General features: G+C 41.8%; 1 non-coding gene across 1 annotated transcript; it reads right to left on the bottom strand.

The window, feature by feature from the left end:
* Window positions 1-7,745: 7,745 nt before the first annotated feature.
* LOC114813551 lies at window positions 7,746-7,883 on the bottom strand. The gene has a single exon (XR_003761268.1). It is a non-coding gene; the product is annotated as a small nucleolar RNA SNORA7 (small nucleolar RNA).
* Between the last annotated feature and the right edge of the window lie 1,145 nt (window positions 7,884-9,028).

Below are 9,028 nucleotides of genomic sequence, written 5' to 3'. Positions count from 1 at the left end.
TTTGACACATTAGTCCTCAGCTCAAAGTCTGAACCCAGTGTAAATTCTGAGTGTTCCAGGCCAAGACCTCGAAGATTTGAAAATAGGAAAATCTATAGAACTCTTGAGGAGAGAGTTGATGAAAGATTTTTACCTCTGTCCCTTCTTCACATCCACCCCTCATTGAACTACACACCCAGCCGCCCACAGCTTGACTTGTGATGCAGTTGGTAAGAATCACACACGTGTTCTTTACAGCAGAACTTGGCCCTAATCCTCAGTACCACAGGGCATCTATTACTCATTATTATACACATCCAATAACCCACCACAAAGGATGCGGTCATACTGTATTAACCATCCTCTTTGATGGCTTTTTTTTTTTGCAATCAATTGTTGAGTTCAGAGGAGGAATGTGGATTCCTCTGCCCTCTCTCTGGCATGAAAGAGAATACACTGACCTAATTCACCAGTGTGTTATTTAAACTACATCAAGAAAACCATGAGCTTTCAAATGAAGGTGCCTTGAAATTAAAATCACCATTATTACTTTATCGCTAATAATAATAACTACTAATTCCACTACAGGAATGGGAAGCAGCATGGCCTAGTGAATACAGCTTGAGGCTGGGAGTCAGAATGACCTGGTTTCTAATCCTTGCTCTGCTTCTTGTTTGCTGTGTGACCTTGGGCAAGTCACATCACTTCTCTGGGCCTCAGTTACCTCATCTGTAAAATGGGAATTAAGGGCATGAGCCCCATTGTGATACAGGGACTGGGTCCAAACCGATTTACTTGTGTCCAGCCCAGCACTTAGAGCAGTGACTGGCACATAGTAAGCACTTAACAAATACTACAGTTGTTATTATTATTATAGCACTGATTAATCAATCTACTAATATTTTAGAATTTACTGTGTGCAAAGCGCCGAACTAAGTGCTTGGAAAAATATGATAGAATTAATCTTGTGATCTCTGATCCCAAGGAGTTCACGGTCTTCCTGAGATACAATCATTAAAATAAATTACAGATAGGGGAAACAGTAGCATTCAAAACCTTTCTAGAAATCACATCTCCTCCAGGAGGCCTTCCAAAAGTAGGTCATTTATGCCCGCTATCCACCTTCCCTTCTGCACTGACTATATACTTGGCTGTGTACTCAAGTACTTTGATATTCAGCCCAGCCCCACAGTACTTACACAAATATTCTTATACTTGTATTTCCCCTACCCCTAACTTACTTTAATGTCTGTCTCCTGCTGTGGACTGTCAATTCTTTGTGGGCAGGGATTGTGTCTACCAACTCTTTTGTATTGTACTCTCTTAAGGACTTACTACAATACTCTGCACACCGTAAGCACTCAATAAATACCACCGATTGATTGAAGGCTACGTATATAAATGTTGTGGGTCTGGAGTGAATATCAAAGGGCAGTGAGTGAGTAGGTGAGCGTGGGTGCAACACTTTGTGAAGTGCATGGGCGGTCTTTACCCACATTAGCTAGCTGCAGGCAGAACGGAACTAATCTCTCTTTCTCAATGCTTTTATTTTTAAAATATTGGGCAAAGCAGTTAAATTTTATGGCCGAGATGACATCACAGACCCACATTACTGCAAAGCACAAATAAAAATAGTCCAGGCAACATCAATGCAGAATAGTTACTCCAAATTAGCAAAAGCTTCCCAATCCTCAAATGTGTATAATGGGGCTCAGATCAGAGGGAGGAAAATAAAAAAATCCAAACTGAGTTACTGAGTTTTTGATAATCTTCTCCGGATTGGTTTTGATGAGACTGGAGTAACTTTGGCGCAAACAATGATTCAGAAAATTAATTAGCCTCTGCTTTAATTAAATAATAATCCCATTTAACTCTAATTAAAATACCACATCTGAGTCAATTCACTGCAGCAAGCTTGAGTTACTCTAAGTAACATGCTACCTTGCTGTGTGAATCTAGGCTGTTAAGATATTGGGGCTGTTGATTTGTAGATATGTACTACAGGCTCTGCATCACATGATGAAAGTTCCCAGAGGCCATGGGTGCAGCTTCTACTGATGAAATCTCACATACCTTGGGTTTCTTAATCAGATTGGTTTGCAAGTCCTACTACTAGCATTAAAGACACAGGAGACAATCTAGTAACATGGTACTCCTACTCTACAGATCAGTGCAAAAGAAACGCACTATTTTCCTCCACTACAGTACTCTCACAAAACCCAACAGAATCTGGATTGCAGAGACCTTATAACCCTTCACTGCTTTAGTGCAAAATTTCCCCTAGGCCTGGAGAGGCGACAAGTGGAGAATATGGCTCCAGTGTTGGGCGTGGAATGATTAGTAGAAAGAAATTGTACTTTGTTGCCAAATGAAGTTTTCCTATCAGCAGGTGAGATATTTATTGGTCGGGTAAAAGGGCTGGCTCCTTCTCTTCATCTCTGCAAAGTTGCTGGGGCCTGGGAGTCAGAAGGTCATGGGTTCTAATCCCTGCTCTGCCACTTGTCTGCTGTGTAAATTAAAGGCAAGTCACTTGACTTCTCTGTGGCTCATTTACTCCATCTGTGAAATGGGGATCGAGGCTGTGAGCCCCATGTGGGACAGGGATTGTGCACAACCTCATCAACTTGAATCCAGCGCTTAGAACAGTGCTTGGCCCATAAGAAGTGTTTAGCAAATACCATTATTATTATTATTATTATTATGACATCAAAGAGGGAGGATAAGGGGGTCAAAGGCTTCTTTCAGCAGGAAAGTGGACTAAAAAGAGGGAGAGAGGGTGACAAATGTGAGTCTTGGTTTGTTTTGGTGGGAGGAGACTGCCTCTTGGATACTGAACTATGGCAAATCCACTGATGAGTTAATAAATCAACATTTCCATCCTTTCCCATCGAACAACCCTAAAAACCATTTTTCAGAAAGTGGCACCCATTCACCAAACACACCCAACAATGGCAGGAAACCACTCAATCTGGCTACTTCCCAACTGTGCTGGCTATTTCCAGCATCCAGGAAGGAGTTCAACAGCAGAAACACAGCTCTGACCCAGTTTGACATTCTGTTCAACACCTGTACCCTCCTCTGGGGCTGCAGCCAGCTCCATACTGGAAGGAAGAGAGTCAGGCCAGATGAGCAGAGAGGTTGGGGGATTATCTGCATGGTTGCTGTAAGGGAGAGGGCTTCATCCATCTGGGGAAAGGCTGTTGGGATTGCACATGTTTTCCAACAGTCAAATTAGGAAAATGTGCTCTGAGCCAGAGATAAAATTACCCTCAACCAAGAACTCCAAGCCACATTAACTGGATTACATGCTAATGTGAAAACCTCTAGTTATTCTGATCAGCTGCATTAGTCCATCGTTACAGGACACCACTGAAGAATTCTGGATTCTTTTATAATCCTGCCAATCACTTTGATTGGGAAAAATCTCAAGGGGAGAGCCAAACAGTAAAGACCAGACATTAATACGGTCCAGAAAATTGAGCCATAGACTCGGAGTTAGCCTGTCTTCTCCTACTCTTCACTGATTGTATGATCTTGGAGTTTCACAGTATTCCAGTTCTTAGATGGACAACAGACAGATGTTATTGCAGCCATTCTCCCCATCTTAAAGACAATGGTTTCACAAATCAATGAGAGACACACTCCATAAGGTTTTGCTACATACTCCACCCCCAATCTCCCGATAACTTGTTTACTCCATTCCTGAATCTAGTTCAATCTAGTTAGGGTATAAGAGATGTGAAGGGAGACATGGAAGGAGGGCTCAAACACCAAAAACCACACTGAGAGTTAGCTTCTGCTTTCTCACTCACTATTTTGACTGCATGATATTGAGGTCATTATCAGATTCAGTGGAAATAACTGGGGAGCAAAATGATGAGTTTCCAGAAGCTTGTTCTGGAATCCTGCCTTACACAGTCCTCCATCCTGCCTCCATCACAGTATCTCTGAATATAAGGATAAAGTATGTGCTAGATGCTTAGGGAGAGAAGATAGAAGAGAGAGGAGAGGAAAAAGAGAGAGTGTGAGAAGAGAGAGAAAAAACAGGAATATGGGAGAGGAGAGAAAGGAGAATGAGAGAGAGAAGAGAAACAACTCTCATTAAATCACTTTCAGTTTTTTAACCTGCAAAATGGGGAGCTTCTACTAGTTTTCTAATTATCAGTAATGTTAGGAGGATTCAGGACATTATGCCTCAACAAGCCTAAACCTCCTCAGGAGAGGAAGCTGGGTAATTGAAAGTCTTATTGTCCAGAATTTAATTTTATGAAGCCAGACCCACAGTGACAAATATGGGGCAGTATGATTGGATAGTTATTCACTAGTAGTAGTATTATGGGAACATACAAGTGTTGAGAGTTCATTTGTATTTAAAGAAACTACCATTCTCAACTACAATTCATCTAAAGAATGAGAAGCAGTGTGTCTCCGTGGAAAGAACCCCGGCTTATGAGTCAGAGGTTGTGGGTTTTAAACCCAGTTCCGCCACTTAGCAATTGTGTGACTTTGAGCAAGTCACTTATCTTCTCTGAGCCTCAGTACCTTCCTGTGTATACCTCCATCTTTGCACAGGCCCCAGAATCCCAGGTTTCCTGACCACACACCCAAGAGCCAAAATTTCCACCATGCGACCAAAATCAGTCTCTGCCTCTTTGCCCAGTGCTACTTCTAAAACCAGTCTGAGTCCAATCTGTGTAAAAAAATTTCTTGTGTGCCCCAGGTGGAACAACCTGATTTCCTTGTTTTTACCCCAGTGTTTAGAATAGTGCTTGGCACTTAGTAAGTGTTTAACAAATAGCATAATTACTATTACCATTTTTAATTTGAGATAAAAAAGATGTATTTTTGATTTGACAAAATAGCCCCATTACTTTAAAGAAAATTATTTCAACTCTAAGTTAGTAAAATTAATGGTAGGTATGAGAACCTTCTCATTTTGTTAGTGGGGTGCTATTCTTTTGTTTAGTTCAAATCAAAACAGCAGTTCTTGATTTGTGAGCCAGTGTGACTGATGATATATTTTGGGTGTCTGATGGACATAATAATGATTTGAAAGGACAGAAAGCCACATATTTTTCAAACCACTCATTTGGGGAGAATCATGTATTTCTAAATATCCAGTACCTGTTTCCAAATACAACTAAACATATCACTCAGAAATGATGACTATACACTTTAAGAAATCTAAAACATACTGATATTAAAAAATTCATTTTCCAACAGGAAGGGGTAACAGATTGACATGAAGAATTGCAGTCAGTGTTGAAAAAATAAAAATATAAATGGAACATAGAGGACTTTCCCAATTCACCAAGTACTTTTGAGACCCTAGGGGAAATCCCAAGCACTTTTAGAATGGAAGATGTTCACTCAAAAGCAGCAAAAATAAACCACAGCTGTGATTGTTGGGTCTATAACCAACCCCCAGCCCCCTCCCCAGTTTTATGAGATATGATAATTGTTATTTTAGTGAGGTTAGTTGTGCTTTGCATGGCTGGGATTTCCCACTTGTTTGCACATAATGAGCTGTGTTCCTACTTTTGAGAAACAGTGTTGCCTAGTGGAAAGAGCACTGACCTGGGAATCAGAGGACCTGAGTTCTAATCCCCACTCCATGATCTACCTCTGTGTGATCTTGAGCAAATCACAACTTCACTGTGCCTCAGTTCCCTCATTTGCAATGTGGTGATTCAATACCTGTTCTCTCTCCTGCTTAGACTGTGAACCTCATGTGGAACATGATGGTCTTATATCTACCCCAGGACTTGTTACAGTGCTTGGCACATTTTTAACAAATGCCAGAGTTATTATTATTTCTCTTGATTCCCTCCACAGATTCCAGAGAACACCTAGGGTTTGGCTTTGAAGTAATTTTTCTAATTCTAGAAAACTAAGTAGCATTAGTGGTCCTTCTTCTCTCCTTCCCTCTGCAGTTTCAGTTCTGGGTGACAGGAGACCCTGAGTATTACCCTCAGCATATAGAGCATCCTAGAAGATGTATTGTTGCCAGGACAACCATCCTGGATGTAATGGAATCAGGAGAAGAATTGACTGGTCATCGATTGCAGAAAACAGGAGACTTAGTTCTCGAACAGTCTCCGGCCATCAAAGCTGTTGAACAATAGAATGGGCTATGAAGAACGCATATAGATTCTACTTCTATGGGCACCTGTTAAAACAGAATGACACCTAAAGGAAAGTAGGCAGAAGAATACCTCCATCTTTGCACAGAACCCAGAATCCCAGGTTTCCTGACCACACACCCAAGAGCCAAAATTTCCACCATGAGACCAAAATCAGTCTCTGCCTCCTTGCCCAGTGCTACTTCTAAAACCAATCTGAGTCCAATCTGTGAATGTCATTTATGGAAAGGCTGGCAGTAATAAGGACAAATTTAGAACTTGGAGTCTCATGGGGGCTTAAAACCCCTGGGCCTAAACCTTGGCCACATCAATTTAGAAGTTTCCCAAGGAGCATGACTCACTGAGAGTCCTGAACTCTAGATTACGCACTTACCCTTAAGGCTTTGGGGAAATTGACAAGTTTAGGAAGTAAGGAAAAGAGGTAATAAGAGCTACAAGAAAGGCAGAACAGAGTTAGGAGGCAAGGGAGAATTCAAGGGAAAGAACAGGAAGGGAGAGTCAAAATAAAGAGGTGGAGTTTGTTTTTTATTAATCAAAATGGTTGATATATCTATGAAAAGAACCAAATAGCTTATCAAGCAGCATAACAACAACAATAGTACCAAATGAGTTTAGTCCTACTTCTGATAGGGAAATATCGCCCTAGACCTAAAAGTATGTAGTGCAGTCCTGCCTCCTGTACTAAAGTATTTAATGCAGGGCTCTGCACTCAGAAAGCAATCAATTAATAACACTGAACAACTAATTCCATGGGCCATTTTTCATCCAACCTTGGCTCCAACACACTTCCCACCTTCCCTAGACTCACCTTTGGTGTTCCTTCCCCTAGAAGACCAAAACAGCAACATTCTTAGGAGTAGCTAATGGAAGGCAGGGTGGGGAAGATGTGACAACCAACAATGTATGGGAGAAAAGTAGTTAATGCTTCCCCATCCCTTTAGAGTCCCATCACAGGATTTGAACTGTGGGTTCCACTAGGAGGTTGTTAGGGAATTAAGGAGTGCTCATCTGACAACACAAGTCTGTTTTGAATGCTGCACATCTGCAATGGTGCATGTAGATCAAACTGAGAAACACATGAAAAGCTAGTGGGATGCCAAGTGAAGGGATCCAGAGAGATGTTGACTTCTACCAACTAAAGAGTTTTACCTATCACTAAAGCAGTCATCCTATGGAGTCCCTGGAGAGTACAGTGGTCTCCCTCACCTGCAAAATCCTATCCCCACCCCCCCCAAAAAAATCCTATTCACACTCCTCAAATTGGTGGCGGGAGGGTTGGGGGGAATTCACCTGCCACCTCCACTTTCTCTCCTCCAGCTCTCTTCTTGACCCTCTGCCATCTGGTTTACATCCTTGTTATTACAGTAAGACCACTCTCTCCTTGGTTATCAATGACCTCATTGTCTTATGCTGTCGAGTCGTGTCTGACCCATAGCGATACCATGGACATGCCTCTCCAAGAATGCTCCACCTCCATCTGCAATTGTTCTAGTAGTGTATCCATAGAGTTTTCTTGGTAAAAATACAGAAGCAGTTTACCTTTGCCTTCTTCCATGCAGTAAACCTGAGTCTCAGTCCTCGACCCTCTCCCATGCCACTGCTGCCCTGTACAGGTGAGTTTTGACTTGAGGCAGACTGTCTTCCACTCGCTAGTCACTGGCCAAGCTAGGAATGGAATGGGTATGGCTCTGCTTGACTCTTCCTCCCTTAGTCCAGCCTGGTAGAGTACTGGAAACTCTCCAGGGGCAACCCTGAGAAGTGATACCAATGACCTACTTCTTGCCAAATACTACTACATTAATGATAATGACATTTTAAAAACTTAATAAACACAAGCATTTTGCTAAATGCTAGGGTAGATGCATGATAATCAGAGCAGATGCAGTCCCTGTCCCACATGGTGCTCACAGTCTAATGGTCAGTTAGTCAATCCTATCCACTAAGCGATTACTGTGCACAGAGTACTGTACTAAGTGCTTCAGAGAGTACAATATAAGACATATTCCAGTATAAAATGGTTATCTTATACTCATTCTTCAGATGACAAAGAGGCCCAATGAAATTAATTGACTTACCCAAGACCAAAGACTGAACAAGACTAGACTAGATTCCAGTTTTCCAGTTCCGTGCTCTAGTAGGACATACATCCTCACAAATCCATAGGCTCTACTCTTTCCTAATCCTCTTCAACCTCTCTTTTGCTTTAGACACTGTTGGCCACTCTCTTCTCCTGGAAATACTTTCTAACTTTGCTTTTTCTGAGACTGTTCTAACCTGATTCTCTTCTTCCCTCTTTGGCCTATCCTTCTCAATCTCTTTTACCAGCTTTTCCTCTGCCTTTCAGATTCTATGTGTGGCTGCCAATCAAAACTCTGGTCGGGGTCCCTTTTCTTCTTACTTTTACACCACCCCCTTGGTTAGCTTATTAGCTCTCATGACTTCTCCTAGAGTGCTCAGTGGTGAAATTCACTGGGCCAAGTGCTTGGAAAATACAAAATTAGCCAGTGAACTATTCCCTGACTTCAAGGAGCTCATACTCCAACTTTGTCTCCTTGTGGATAACCCCCAAAACTACCTTTTCTGACCCCGACCCCTCTTTCTCAGCATTCTTTAATTTCCTACTGATGCCACACTGGCAACTCAAGCTAAATTTGTCCAAGACTGGACACATCTTCCCCAGAGAAGTTACTGACTTGTCCAAGGTCACACAACAGATAAGTGGTGGAGTTGTGACAAAAGCCCAGTTCCTTCTGACTCCCAGGTCCATGCTCTCTTCTCTAAGCAATGTGCTCTCTTTCTCACTTGCTCTGTCTCTCTGGCTATATATATGAGTAATGTATTTATGTATATATCAATATTATAAAGGGTGAGTTGGATTACCTATATCAGTGTAACCCTGAGAAGAG

The sequence above is a fragment of the Ornithorhynchus anatinus genome, chromosome 7 (assembly GCF_004115215.2).
Source record: "Ornithorhynchus anatinus isolate Pmale09 chromosome 7, mOrnAna1.pri.v4, whole genome shotgun sequence".
NCBI classification, from domain to species: domain Eukaryota; kingdom Metazoa; phylum Chordata; class Mammalia; order Monotremata; family Ornithorhynchidae; genus Ornithorhynchus; species Ornithorhynchus anatinus.
This window is presented reverse-complemented; position numbering and strand designations above follow the sequence as displayed.